Source organism: Ischnura elegans, chromosome 9 (genome assembly GCF_921293095.1).
Source record: "Ischnura elegans chromosome 9, ioIscEleg1.1, whole genome shotgun sequence".
NCBI classification, from domain to species: Eukaryota; Metazoa; Arthropoda; class Insecta; order Odonata; family Coenagrionidae; genus Ischnura; species Ischnura elegans.
Genome location: NC_060254.1, coordinates 3,488,352 through 3,502,862, shown reverse-complemented (window position 1 = coordinate 3,502,862; position 14,511 = coordinate 3,488,352). Strand labels below are relative to the sequence as shown.

Genomic DNA, 14,511 nt, shown 5'->3' with positions numbered 1-14,511 from the left:
AATTAATAGAATGACAGGTAGGAATATTAGCAGATGTAATGATGATACAATATTTAGCCACTTAGCTAATGATTTTAATGAGCAAGAAATATGTAATAAGTTTTTGAAACAATTTTTAATAAGAAGTGAAGAGACTAAATGTACTTGTGGACAGAAATTTTATGATGACATTCATTTCCATAACTTATGTAGTATTTATTTACCGGAACCCACAGAAGATATCATTAAAAAAATTATAAAAGAGCTTAAAAATAAGGGACCTGGTCAAGATAGAATCAGAATCAGAGATATCAAGGCAAACCCTATACTTCTTCCTATTATAACTACTCTTGTAAAAAGAAGCATTACCCAAGGTATAGTGCCTGATGGGCTAAAAATTGCATTGGTTAGACCTATTTATAAAGGTGGATCCTACAAAGATTTTGCGAATTACAGACCTATCTCCCTGCTACCAACTATCAATAAGATTATGGAGAAATACGTGGCACAGTATCTAACAAATTTCTTGAAAAAACATAAAATAATCTCAGACTACCAATATGGATTTGTGGAAGGTAGAGGAGCTAAAGATGCACTTGAAAATTTTGCCGACATAATAAATACCAACCTTGATAAGAATAATAAAGTAGTAGTCACATATGTGGATTATAAAAAAGCTTTTGACTCTGTCAATTTACCCACATTGCTGCATATACTGCAGGATATTGGAATTAGAGGGTATATCCTGAAATGGTTTAGAAGCTATCTCCTGCAGAGGAGTATCAGGGTGAAATTTAAAAACTGTATTGGAAACCAAGGAAATGTAGAATATGGTGTACCTCAAGGTTCTATTTTAGGACCAATCCTTTTTACTGTGTATATTAATAGTATATTTAAATGTATTTTAAATTGTAATATTTTACTTTATGCTGATGATGTTGTATTGATATCTGCTCATAGAGATTTAAATACTGCCATTGCCTACATGCAAAATGATGTAAATAACTTAACAAAATGGTCACATGACCATGACCTCTCCATCAACATGAAGAAGTCCAAAGTTATGTCCATAGCCAATAATGCAGCTAACGTTCAACAGATTCACATAACAATACATGATTATAAATGCCTGCATACTGAAATAACCAAGTCTGTGTGTAAATGCAACAAATTAGAACAAGTAACACAATATACGTATCTCGGTATCATAATAGATCAGACATTCAAATTTAGGGAACACTGTGAGAAGATATGTAGTAAATTACGAAAGGTTAGTTATCAAATGTATCATATTAGAGATTTTTTGCATACTAAAGTTAAAAAGATGTTGTATTTCGCAACTGCTGAATCAATATTAAGATATGGCGTTACTATTTGGGGTAAAACCTGTAGGGTACATAAATTAAAACTATACAGTACACAAAACCGGATCATCAAAGCGATTGCATACCACAAAACAAATGATAATAATTTGTCAGCTAACTCAGACTCTCACGATACAAATAATTTCTATAAAACACTAAGAAAACTACCACTCGAAAAACTTCTAACCTATATTTTAGTAATAGATAATTATTTTTCCAATAAATACAAAACACTGAAAGACAATTTTCATAACATGGAAAAGAGGAATCTATACCAATATAAAATCCCCAAATGCTTCAATCAATACGGTGAAAACAAAATGGTGGTTAGTGTTCCTAAATTGTTTAACAAATTACCTAAAGAAATGCATGGTTTAACCACATATTCGGATGTCAAAAGTAAACTTTTAAATTATCTACTTGAGGACTTTAATTTTTAATTTTAAGACATAAGTTTTTTATCGTTTCTTTCATTGTTTTTCGATGTTTTTAACTTCTTGTAAATGAATTATGGAGAACCTGCTGATGAGCCTGTTTTGGCTCAGAAGGTCTCCTAATTGTAAAAATATTTTTTTATTCTTAAAATATTGTAATATCAGGGTTTTTCTCTTTTATCTTTTCTTGCCCAATAAGTCAGAATATGTGTTGGTTATATAGTGAAAAGCGCGTTAAGAATTTGTAAAGGGAATGTTTTTAATGTATTATATATTTTTTAATATTTGAGATATGTATTTTTGATGTATTGTAATGTGTTTATAAACAAATAAAAATATGAAAAAAAAAAAAAAAAAAAATGAAAATGTCCTCTCTGTACTGTTGATCAAGAAATATCAATTATTCTTACATCATAACTGGTCAACAATTCTAAGATTGGTTTGACGCAGCTCTCCACTCAGTTTTCATTCAGTTAATCCTTTCAAATCTATGTATTTATTCTCTTTCACATCTTACCATATCTGCTCCGATTATTTTATTCGAGCTCTTCTTCTCTTAAAAAACAGTTTCTTCAGAACTAAGCCAACTTTTCAGCAAATTTATTCAACTTCATCAGAACTGACTCTATGTTTTTCTTTGTATAATCAGCGGCGCCTGCTCCATGAGGCCTGAGAGGACCCGAGCCCCCTCAAAATTTCGCTACGGGTGTGAGGAAAAATTGTGTCAGGCTTGTCGATTTTCCCCGGAGTGTCCAGATATAGACATTCGAGCTACCAGGGTTCCAATGTTGATCATACGACTCTCATAAATTCCTTAAAAAACTTAAAACTCACCACCTATAAAATTTCCCAGGGCAAGATCCCAGGTTTGGGCCCCCCAATATTTTTCGTGAGTCGGCATCCCTGTGTAAAACCCATTGAGTTAATGAGAAAAATTTGTCGTTTAAAAAAGAAAAATAGCTATTATTGAAAATTGTGATAAAATTATTTTGGGCTTTTTCACTTCATCAATGTTTGGGTGACCCAAAAAGACAAAGTTTATGGTTAGAATGCTGTTTTTCATGATTAACGGCTGCCGCGTGCGTCCAATTTTGAGGACGGTGTCCCGATAAAAATGGTACTTGTTCTCCTTCTTTTGAATTTCTATTGCTTCCCACACCAGCTTTTGCTTTAAACCTATTACTTTAGCGACGATTCTTGTACCCTCTACGTCGATTGCGCGGTCATATTGTCAGATTTGATTGACACAGCCCTCCACTTAATTCACGAATCGGTTTAACTACCCATATTTACGCATTTCTTCCCATTAATACCCTTTGTTGCCAACTTTCAATGGAAATATTGATATAAAAATATGAAATGTATTTAAATCTGTCTTTGATTGTTAAGTTTAATATCGCTAGTCCCATCGAATATCATTAGCACTGATATCCATTAGAATTCATGTCATTGCAATGTGATTGGTATCCATGGAGATTGCCTGTATTCAATACTTTTAGGTATAGCTAATGCAAGACCTTTTTTACTCGTTCATGCTATCATGGCTTGTCCTTAGATGGCTTTATTCATCATATCCCAATTAGGGGTGCTGACATTGATAACTACCATTAGTTATCTGGTTATATATTGAAAAAGAATTTTACCCAGTAATAATAAAAAGATAATAGTTCAAAATATTAATATTGAAGCAAGAAAGCAATTCATCATGCCTTACATTTGGAGCTTGCTTCTACCAGTAAACTTTGGAATGTTTATCGGAGTGTAAAAGCAGCCATGTAAAGGAGGCAGATGTATGCTAAGTGGCTTTCCTCTGCAATTTAATTAATGTATTAATAAAATATTTACAGGATCTCATCGCATACTTAATAAACCAATTAAACCTTAGCAATGTTGACACAATCACCTGATGTAAACAAAAAGCCGCCATATTTGTTTCGTAAGAAGAGATCACTCGGGTACCTCACACCCCTATTTATTCGACCGGTATCTTAGGTTTACCCTGATTGGATGACTTTTGAAGGACCAACTGATTTATTTAGTTCCTAAGAATACACTGATATTAACAGAAATTACACTAATGAGACAAGGCTATTAAGTTTGAAACGAAATGGAAGGAAAAACTGATTGTAAGCGTAGGCCCGAGATACAAGTACAGAATTACAACGCGATGTTTCGTTTCCCTCCAAGCATCTCCACCAACTCACGCTATTTACGGACGTCCCAGAACTATAGGAACTGCAAGATAGCGGTCGCGCATCAATGCGTCTTACTTAAACCTAATGCCCATGTTTCAGGAAATTTCGCGCAAATGACGCAAACGGAATCGGCCGTGAGCTTCCATCCGGAAATGGCAATGAATGGATAAGCAACCATGCCAAACCCGATTCGGGATGCTGCTCTTTCCACGGCATTCGCATCAATTCGCGGGTTACTTCCTGAAACGCTCTATCAACGCGTAACTGATATCAACTCACCTTCAATACGACGAAAGCAGCAGGGAGAGGTAAACCGTCCATGTTAGCAACCATAAATTCTCGATTTTGAAAATAGGTCAAACTTGGCCTGAATTGGAGTAGTGGTGAATCAAAGAAACAAATTCAAATATTTCCACTTGACTTAGCGCTTTCATTGAAGAACTTTACTATATTTCTGCGACGGGCAAAAGCCTTAAATTGAGAGTTGTATTTCTCTAAACGGATGGGGGTATAGGACTTCATTTTTCGCCCAAACAACAAAAGATTTTAACAAAAGCTAAGTGGGACCGAAGAGTAAAGTAGTATTATCTGTGGTGGGACTCAGCATATCCTTTTCTTTATATTGTTTTCAATTTTCTTAACGGCTAGTTTACTAACACAATCCTGAGATTGGTTTGACATAGCACTTAAATCAATTTTCTTGTAAGGTTTTCTTCCATACCCACGCAGTTGTTAAATATATCGTATTCAACATTTTATTTCTTTGGCTGGCATTTTAACATTTCAATCCTCGACCAGCTGATTTGAGGGAACTATCAGAACTATGGTAAGAATGATTAATCTAATATTTTTCAGTTGCATGCATCGTGAAAGTTTTTTTCTTTCGTCAAACATTTTGTTGCAAATTATATTCCAGCTATTGGATTTGTTACCAATGTCTTACAATAAACATTTTCATTATGAGTCCGTTGCATGCACATTTATAGAAATTTTTACAAAATCATCAATTATTTCCTATCCTAATTATTTTTTGCCAACTACATATTATGCTTATTTAGCACTGAATAAATTTTTATTCCGTCTGGATTCTTTCAGCGATGGCTCTCATTTCGGGACCAGCATTGTAAACCCTCTTCACACAGGTCAATATGAGATAACTTGGGTATGGAATTTGTCGTGGAAACCAGGGCCGGTGTGACAAGGTGTTTTGTGATGGGGGGGGGGCGGGCAAAGATCATTTTGCCGCCCCCCTCCACTGATCACCCTCTCAGCCCCTCCCCCCACTACTAACATATGATATATCAATCAAATATTTTTTGAGATGCGGTTGTTGAAATTACACACCTTATATCCATGGTGGAAGAATGGAGAGGGTGAAATGGACGGAGAGGAAAAGGAACGACGAAGTGCTGGATATGGTTGGCGAGGAGAGGCAGCTTTTAGATGAGGTACGGAGGAGACAGAAGGTATGTATGGAGTTAGTGCTTAGCGGGGAGGGGATGTTGAAAATGGGGTTAGAGGGTAGAATGTTTGGGAAACGAGGGAGGGGAAGGAAAAGAATAGGATTTTTAGATAGATTGAAAGAGAGTAGGCCTTACAGTGAACTGAAGAAGGTGGCGCTGGAAGGAAAGGGAGGCTCCCAGATCACTTCTTTAGTACTCCATGGAAACCTACCTTAATTGGTAGAATAGTGTAATAATAATATCCATGGTGAAGTAATTGTCGCACAAAAAGTGTACAAATGGTAATTTGCACACTTTTAATTTTAAACTCGTCAAACGACCACGGTTTCAACACACTCCGTCATTTTCAAGGGAAGGAAAATGAGCCCCTTGAAAAAGACACAATGTGTCGAAAACATGGTCTTTCGATGAGTTTCAACCCTTTAAGTGCCGGCCTATTTTTCCCTATGGTTTGCTGAAGAATGCCAGCGCTTTTCTTTTGGCATTTTTAGGTTTTCGCTAAAAAATTTACATAAAGCCTAATATGCATTTTCAGAAACTATTTTTAAAAATTTGCTCCCAAAACTTACGTACCTATATGTTAAGGCATGCCAGATTCTAAAAATAGTTACCAAAGCTACACGAAATACAAAAAAAAAGGCGCGAGTGTAAAAAAATCAGGCCAATAGATTGGTCCTTGGCACTCTTAGCACATCCCCCCCCCCAGCAATATGAGGGCTAAATTAAAGCGCGGAAATTACCATTTGTGTTCTTTCATCATTCATACATCGATCTTCCACAAAATCAAGCCAGAAACGATTTTATGCACACCTTATGATTGCTATTAAGAAGTTCCATCAATAGTATTGTTTATTTTTTTTTTAATTAATAATTATTGTTAAATAATGCAATTAAAAAAATAAAAAAACTTTTTAAACTTTAACGCCCCTTGAAATCTGCCGCCCGGGGCACGTTTGCCCTATCTGCCCTGCCCTCGTTCCGGACTTGGTTGAAATTGCTAAGTAACAACGCATAGCATTGAGAAATGTGTGGTATACGTTCCGCCCGTGGAAATAGAAAATAAATTGGAAAAATTCGCACTATCCGGTCGAATTCCCCATGCGCACAATGTTTTGGTAGGCTGAACGCCTGTGCTGCCATCAAGCGGACGATCGTCGCAGATGCGACAATGAAACGGACAGGGAAGCATTTCCACGACTGTGCACTCCTTCTCATCAAAGTCCGTGGTCTCCTTGCAGCAGCCGGTTGGCTCGTCAACGTTCAACAAGTGGCTCATCTCGAGTGAGCAGGGTCGTGCTCATTCTTCGCGTGCGCCGTGTGAGTCTGGAGGTGATCACCCGACGAACGAACCTTTCACACCTCCTCTTCCGGCGAATTTTGAGTCTTTCCCGGGGCGGATCACGTGACCCGATGACATAATGGCCGCCCACATTTATTTATACACATCTGCACGTATTTATGCGTCTCCGCGGAGAGCGAGAGAAATATATGCCCGACCGCCGCGGGGCAAATATAGGACGAAGGTGACGTTAATTTAAGACTCGTGGGAATCTCCCCTTCGATATCTAATTCCTTTCAGCTCCACGCCGCGGCTAAATCCATAGGGGAAGGAAATTAAAAGAAAGAAAAAAAAAAGATTCGTAGCCGAAACGCCCTCTCCCGCACCCAAAGCGCCGAAGCGCCGCAGAAATTCCGTTCCGAGCAAAGAGAGGTGTTACATTTTCCAACAATTGACTGAAGAAAGACTTTGCTATTTTCCTCCAAGGACGCATGCAAAAAAAACATGACGGCACTTTTCCACTGAATTGTACTTGTTCGCGACCCGTTTCCACCCTTGATTCATCATTCAAGTGGGTACTCTACAAAAACCCTGCGTACAGTCTCTTTTGCTATGGCGTTTCAGGTTTTCAAAAATGAAAAGGAGACTTCGTTGACTTCCACTGATTTATTTAGTCCGTACGACATGTTTCGAATCATAGGGGTCATTATCAAGTACCACCTGTAAGTACTACTTCAAGAAATAGAACAAGTAAGTAAGTACATTGTAAGTACTAGTACAAGTTCAAGTAATAACCTCTATGGTTCGAAACATAAGGTACGGATGAAATAAATCAGTGGAAGTCAACGAAGTCTCTTATCATTTTCGAATATTAACTTCCTCATAGTTGAGCCTAATACCATTGAACGATTCAGGTTTTCCCTGTACGTAGTACAAATATATTCTTTTTGGGTTTTATGCTGGCCTAAAATCTCCGTACCTGCCGTTGTTTCGTTGGATTACTTATATAGATTCCTCACAAATGAGAAAGACTATTTTGTATAAGTAAAGTCTAAATGACTGACAATGAGTAAATAATTTTTCGTCCGTGTAAGGGTATTATGTAATATGTTACATGAGGTAATTAGCAGTTTTCCACTTTCTTTATTCAATGAGTGAAAAAATGCAATATCATTCGCCGTTAGACTGCCAAGTGGTAGTATTGGCATTATTTCTTTGCACTGTCATAATAGGATTGACTTCAAAATATAAAAAAAACACCAAATGCCAACAGAGTAATTCAGTTTTTGGTTCCGGTGTATAGAGAAGGATAAATATTTTTGGGCTCCATGATTAACGAGTATGGATCGCATATTGGCCAAGAAAATATAAAATAAAGGGGTATTTCAGGTAGGATCAGATCAGAAATGAAAAATAAACCTCGATATTCACCTAATTCATGTCATGTTACTCGCCAGGCGTTTACCGCGGCCGTTTACGACCCTCCCGCTGAGTGTAAGTTGAATCTAACAATATTTTTCGATTTTTACCGTGCACTTTCTCATAGTATAAACCAGAGAATGAAATTACATTGTTCTACTTTTATCACCTTTTTTGCTAACATACAAGGGCGGATCCAGGGTTTCTTCTGGGGGACGACACAAGGGTCCGATAGGCAAAGGGCCCTCACATATTTGAGATTAAAACCAACATACAACAATTACTGTACGAAATATTCTCTTTATTTTAATGTGAAAGTTATTAATATGAAATGAAATGATTAAGGCTATGCAATGCACAAAAACAAAACGAACGAACGTAATGATAACCGCATCAAAAATCGAGTCTAAGTTTTAAATCGAGAGGACTTTTTGGGAGTTCGATCTGGGCCATCAAAAGACCACTCCCACAAATTTTCAGCCTGTTAAACTGCTTTCCCGAAGTTCAACACATTCTTCGTACTCTTAGTAAATGACATTAGTGATGAAGCCCTTTCGATCAGAGAGATAAGGGAAAACTCGACGCCCTTGCTTAGGTTTAGGCAATGATATCCTCAGAATTTCTATACTTCCCAAAGAAGAATATACGCGGCTTTTTCCCTAAAAAATTTCGGCCACTATGATGCATGTTCTATCTCTTTCAAAATCAGGCCACTCGAGCGGCGCGCAGCCGTCATTCATTTTCCATCATCAGTCTTTACGTATTGCTCATGCATTCTCAGTCCACTGACAAGAGAGCTTTCCCTTGATTAGGTTGAGTAAATGGCGCAAATTGACTATTTTACACACACCGCGAGGCTTATGCTTGAATTTAGAGATAGGAAATCCTCGTGAAATCCAGACCAAACATTCCACCTTCGAAGAAAGCGGAGAAGAATTAGCAGTTTACCTGCGAGTTGCGCTTTACACGAAGAAGACGTGAAGAGAAACGTGTGAGTCATTCTACGGTGGTCAAGAAACCTAATATGAACCGCACAAATAATACGAATATTATAATTTCAGCTCATTTCGGGGACATTTACGAGGATACAATACTTTTACTCAATATCATCTAATGAAAAAGGCGTTTATTTATACGCCAGTGCTAATATCACTGAAATAATAATGTAAGTTTTCAGTCGGCCTAAAGATGCGTTGTCACCGATCCAAGCGCATCGTCAAGGGTTCATGGAATCGCCACTCGCGTCGCTGACAGGCATAACAATCCGAATTCCACGTAGAAATATGAGATAATATTAAAGCTGTTAACCAAAGTTTCAATTAGTGATAATGTGATATCTCATGTTCATAATTTTTCCATGATATTCCTTGATATTTCAAATATAATGTACTGAAAGTTCGACCGACAGTTAATAACATTGAAATTAAAGCCGATTAAAATGAGTCCAAAGTGGAAACCTTTATCAATCTCCAACGGGAAGAACTGGTGCATCCTCATGAAGTCATCTTAGAAAGTATTATCATCGTTTATCCTACGATTACCATCCATGATCATGTTTCGGAGGCGAAAAAATTTCAGTATTTTTTTTAATTCTGGCAAAAAAAAGAATTGACACTTGGGGATTACTTCTGAGCTTATTTCTTATTAAGAAATACTAAAACTTTGGTAACTAATAAAATACTAAAACTTAAAACTACGAAAAGGTAGCAAGGTAATTTTTTTCGCGTGTTCTTCTTCCGAGATAAAACTCGGTCTATGGAGGGTGAGAACTTTCGCCTTCAGTTAAATTTTTGCATTCATTTTTCGTTTAGCTAATGGATTGAATAATAATTAAATGCGAATAAATGTGCAAAAACTCTCGTACTGCTCTTTTGGAGAGATTTTCAACCACATAGATCAGGAAGCAGTTCATTTTTTACTTAGATTGAAGGTACCAATGAAGTTTGCGCTTAGCCTCTGAAGCATTTAGTGCTCCAGTATGTCTCAGTGCATGAAAAGTAGTGAAAGTTTATGGCATAACATTGGTAGAGGGTAAATTAGGATTATTATGCAGTACACTCGTTCCCTGACTTGGGGTGACGCAAACTTGAACGGTCATATTTTACGAAAGCAGATAAAGTATAAGAGCGTTCGGTAAGTCATTGCCGATTGAGCAAACCATTCGACCAAGTTTGACGCTTAAAAACCCTACCATCACCGACTCTATCATCAGTTCAAGGGCCACGCCATTAGCATTCGGCCTAACGCATGTGACAAGGGAGGGGAATATTTCAGTTAAACGCTATGTCACTGATGAGGCCTCAGTTGCTGGGTGACCAAGTGATGAGAGCGTTGAAACTTCTACCTGAATGGTGCTCGTTCTTTGAAGTAAGTGATCCCAATATCCTACGGTACGAAGATAAAGATTTGTGCATCTAAAACTCGCAAATTATTCGTTTCGTGTTGTGAATAAGTGCATTACTCTGTATAGAGTATGATAAATTCTCAATTCGGAAATAAATGAGTCGGCGCATAGCATTGTGCAAAGTGTTCGATGGTGTATGTATGTGTGGTGGCATTTTGTGGTGATCGTGTTATATTGTGTTTCTTGTTTTTCGTGTGAGAGTTACAGAAGAGGAATTACATATTAAACAATCATCGAGCCACAGCTTTTGGCTTTATTCTCGTGGAAAGAGGCATATGACTCTTAATCAAAAGGTAACGTAGCAATGTAATAATAATAATTTTCGCCTTTGTTAAATTATTCGCTTGATCCATAGAGTTGCCTCTGCTGATACCATTGAATTGGCTTAATTATTCTCAAAGAGAGTATTTAAAGTTTTAAGCTACGCGATGGAACTTTAGAACAAACGAATAAATATAAAAATATAATATATGTTCTGAATGGTCGCACAAAATGTTGTGTTTCTTATCTATTAATACATAGCTTGCGTTAGAGACAGTCTCCATTAATTCTCTTAAGAACATCGATAAGTTAAGGATCGTCGTGAACTGATGTAGAAATGCCCTTGGAAATAAGATTAAAACGACCTTCGTTTGGGACGGTAATGTCTACCTCCAATTTTTTAACTAATGTATGGCTATGAATATAATATTTTTTGCCCGTTACAGATCCAATATGATAACGTATTCAGGAAGTGATACTTTGTTTCATCAATGCATATCTCAAGTCCTTAACTCTCGTCTTGTCTTGCTCCAATAGCAGTTTTGGGCACGGAAAAAATTTCACACCTCACCGATCACGTATTTCTCGATTGGAAGTGCAATCATTTGATCATAAGAGCAGGAGATGTCTTGCCATCATGATTTCATGCATGTGCGTATCAAATAAAAGGATTTTCACGATGCATTTTGAAGTGCATGCGCATCAAGTTGTGCAATCACGAGCCCTGCGTACAACGGGATAGATTCGCACCCACTCTCCACTCAAATTCGGCATTCCAACCAAAACTCACGACTTCCTCTTTCAATACGATCCAGTTGCTGTCAGTCACGAGCGCTTCTAACTCGGAATTAATTTTAAACGACATCATATTCCTTGCAGCTTTCGTTAATGTATGATTAATGGATGTACAGTGATGATCTCTAGGGCAAGAGAGCCTAAACATGGATTTCGTTTGGAGCGCGCAGGTCAGAAAATAACGACTTTATATACTTCCATTAATTACTTATACAAATGAATCTATTTTCATATTGGATATGAGATTTTGATGTCTATTATTTGCGTGTTTTGAAGACAGGTCTACCGTGTAAGCAGTGGCGTAGCAGGGGGGGGGGGTCCGGACCCCCACGAAATATAAAAACACAATCATTTTACTTCATAAAAGAAAACAAAATCTTGAAAAATCATGAATAAAAAAATATTTCTTTAACAAATGAAGTTTTTTCGATCATGAAAAGTGTTAAAATTAGTTTAAAACCCACTACTTAGTACCCTGTTTTTAAAAAATTTCCCCCCTGGTTTAGGACCCCCCCGAACGAAATTCCTGGCTACGCCACTGCCTTTAAGAAGCAGTTGATAGGCGTAAACATCTCAAACAGTTTCTGATGTTAATTTAAATCCTAAACATTGACAATTTTAATGTCGCAATCTTGAAAGTCTGAAATACGATATTTGAACTTCTTCATTTTTTGTTTGAGTTTGTACAGCTTTCTTTTTTTTGGGACTATTTGTGTGATTATTAAGTACTTTACGGCATCAGTAATCCTTATATTAAAATACTGGACCGTTGATACCACGGGATCTTATCAGGCGAAAAATAAGTTGAGGTGGCTACAGAGTACATTCATATGTATAGGAATGTTTCATTGGAATATTTTCATTTCAAAATTTTAATTACGTGCTCTAATTATATAACTAGAGAACCACACTGAATTGAAAATTTTTAAGGAAAATTTTTTCGTGCTTTAGGATTGACCTAACGACCTCTTTTGGTTTAGTTCGTATGGCATATGTCTTTTTAATAATGTGGACAAGGTTCCTTGACAGTTCAGATAAGCAACGCCCTACTGTACTTTGAACAAACATCATCAGCTGGGAAGAAACGGGGAATTGGGTATTTGAAGTTGGAGACAAGGTCATATATTCAATGGTTGAGGTAGGTGCGAGGTAGGAATTTGGAGGTGGGGGCTCAAACGGTTCCTCATGAATACTTCGGAAAATGAAGGTCGTGAAAGGATGAAAATCTGTTGCTAGTCGCTTGTTATTACCATGGATTAAATTTATGGAGGACAAATTACAAAACTAATAAAACTTAAATTTCCGTCTGCACTCTTACCTTGTTCTCATATCCACTGCCAATGAGTGAGTTTGATAGCAGTTCCGACAGGTTATGGGATCAATACCCAACAATGAGACACGTTGCTATAAATATGGCGTATTGTAGAGTGGCTCCCGTGATAAATAATAGCCATATTGAAATATATATGAATTACGTAGAAGGCAACTCATCTGTTTTTGGAGGATTTAGCCATCTGATTTGATTGGGTGAACCGTGGAAGAGCCGGGTTGGTACCTCTGTATAAATGGAAGTACCCCTTACCACTCCCGTACCAGTGAAAATCCCCAGTAATGCTGAAGAGGCGCAAGCCTATACCAGCTTCACGAGCTGTTGTTATGTTGTTATTGTTATTTTGTTAAAATTTTATGTATCTGTTATGCTCGTGAAATAAACAATTGTTGAATTGAATTGAATTGAAGCTGCCAAGGGCTCCGAGTTGTTTGCTTTCAAACAGTGATGGAATATGCATACATTAAATAGCTGTTTCACTTGGCTGCACATGAAAATTAATTTGTTTTCACTCACGTAATCAAAATTGTTCTCGTGGATTTCAGCTCTGCAGATTTCTTCGCACCAGGTTGTCGCAACGAATATTCTTATCACTCCATCCTCACGTCCGCTACTGCAGCCTCGACGAATCTTAGGTGCGAAGTTTAGCAAAGCGCTTACGTAAATGATGCTGCAAATAAGACAAAAGAGAAGGACATCAGAAATGTTTTTTGAAGTAGGTATACCTGATAAGCATTAAGAGAATAACAAGGTATTATCGTTATTATATTTACCACTTATTGGGGATGTATGCATAACATTACTAAAAGAAAAATGGGACCAGAAAATGCCAATTACTGGTCACATTTTTGTACTTAAATGAATTCTTGCTGAGTGACAGGGATGTAACCCAATAAATTTCAAAAATATGTATTAACTTAAATGGGACTCATCAGAGAAAAATACCAATAATCCATGCATTGCAATCCGATAATTTAAATTAATATTAATGAGGATTGTGTTAGTTTCTTAACGTTAACTTATATTCCCGATGGGAAACACTGGTTTCAGTGTAAATGAATAATAAGACTTCAAATCAATTGACTATTCATTTTTAAGAACATCACAAAAGAGAGTATTGTTGCTGAGTACATAAACAAAATTTACAAATAACAACAGGGTGACCTATGAGGTGACGGCGTACAGTGCATCATTGAATGTTTAGGGTGGGGCGCGACACTAAGGATATTAGTGGGGGTTCACAGAAATATAATTTGCATAATAACTCGCTCAGTGTCCCATCGCGAAAGTTGTCTTGCATTGACGGAAATATGAAATGGATAGCTGATGGGTGAGCAGAGTTTAGAATAGCTGCTTCAAACCAATCTCAGAGTTGGCGATCTATAATGGCAATCAAGGACTCAGTGCGTAGGAATTAAAGTTTAATACTCACGCAATGGCGATTACATCCGTGGATTTCTGCTCAACACTCACTCACGTACGATATTTTCCCCTCTCTCCGTTCTTAGATTGAGCAGAAGCGATGAAACAGCCTAACGGAGGTACCTTGAAAAATCATCATCGCCTAGGAAAATGTTCGCGAAGAATT

At 37.2% G+C, this 14,511-nt stretch overlaps 1 long non-coding RNA gene across 1 annotated transcript in view; it reads right to left on the bottom strand.

Moving 5' to 3' along the window:
* Nucleotides 1–14,022, bottom strand: part of LOC124166047 — a 58,189-nt gene extending 44,167 nt beyond the window's left edge. The window contains exons 1-2 of the long non-coding RNA XR_006866387.1: nt 13,697–14,022; nt 13,440–13,593 (exon numbers count right to left, since the gene is read on the bottom strand). This is a non-coding gene — a long non-coding RNA (uncharacterized LOC124166047). The remainder of the gene's footprint in view (nt 1–13,439; nt 13,594–13,696) is intronic.
* Nucleotides 14,023–14,511: the final 489 nt, after the last annotated feature.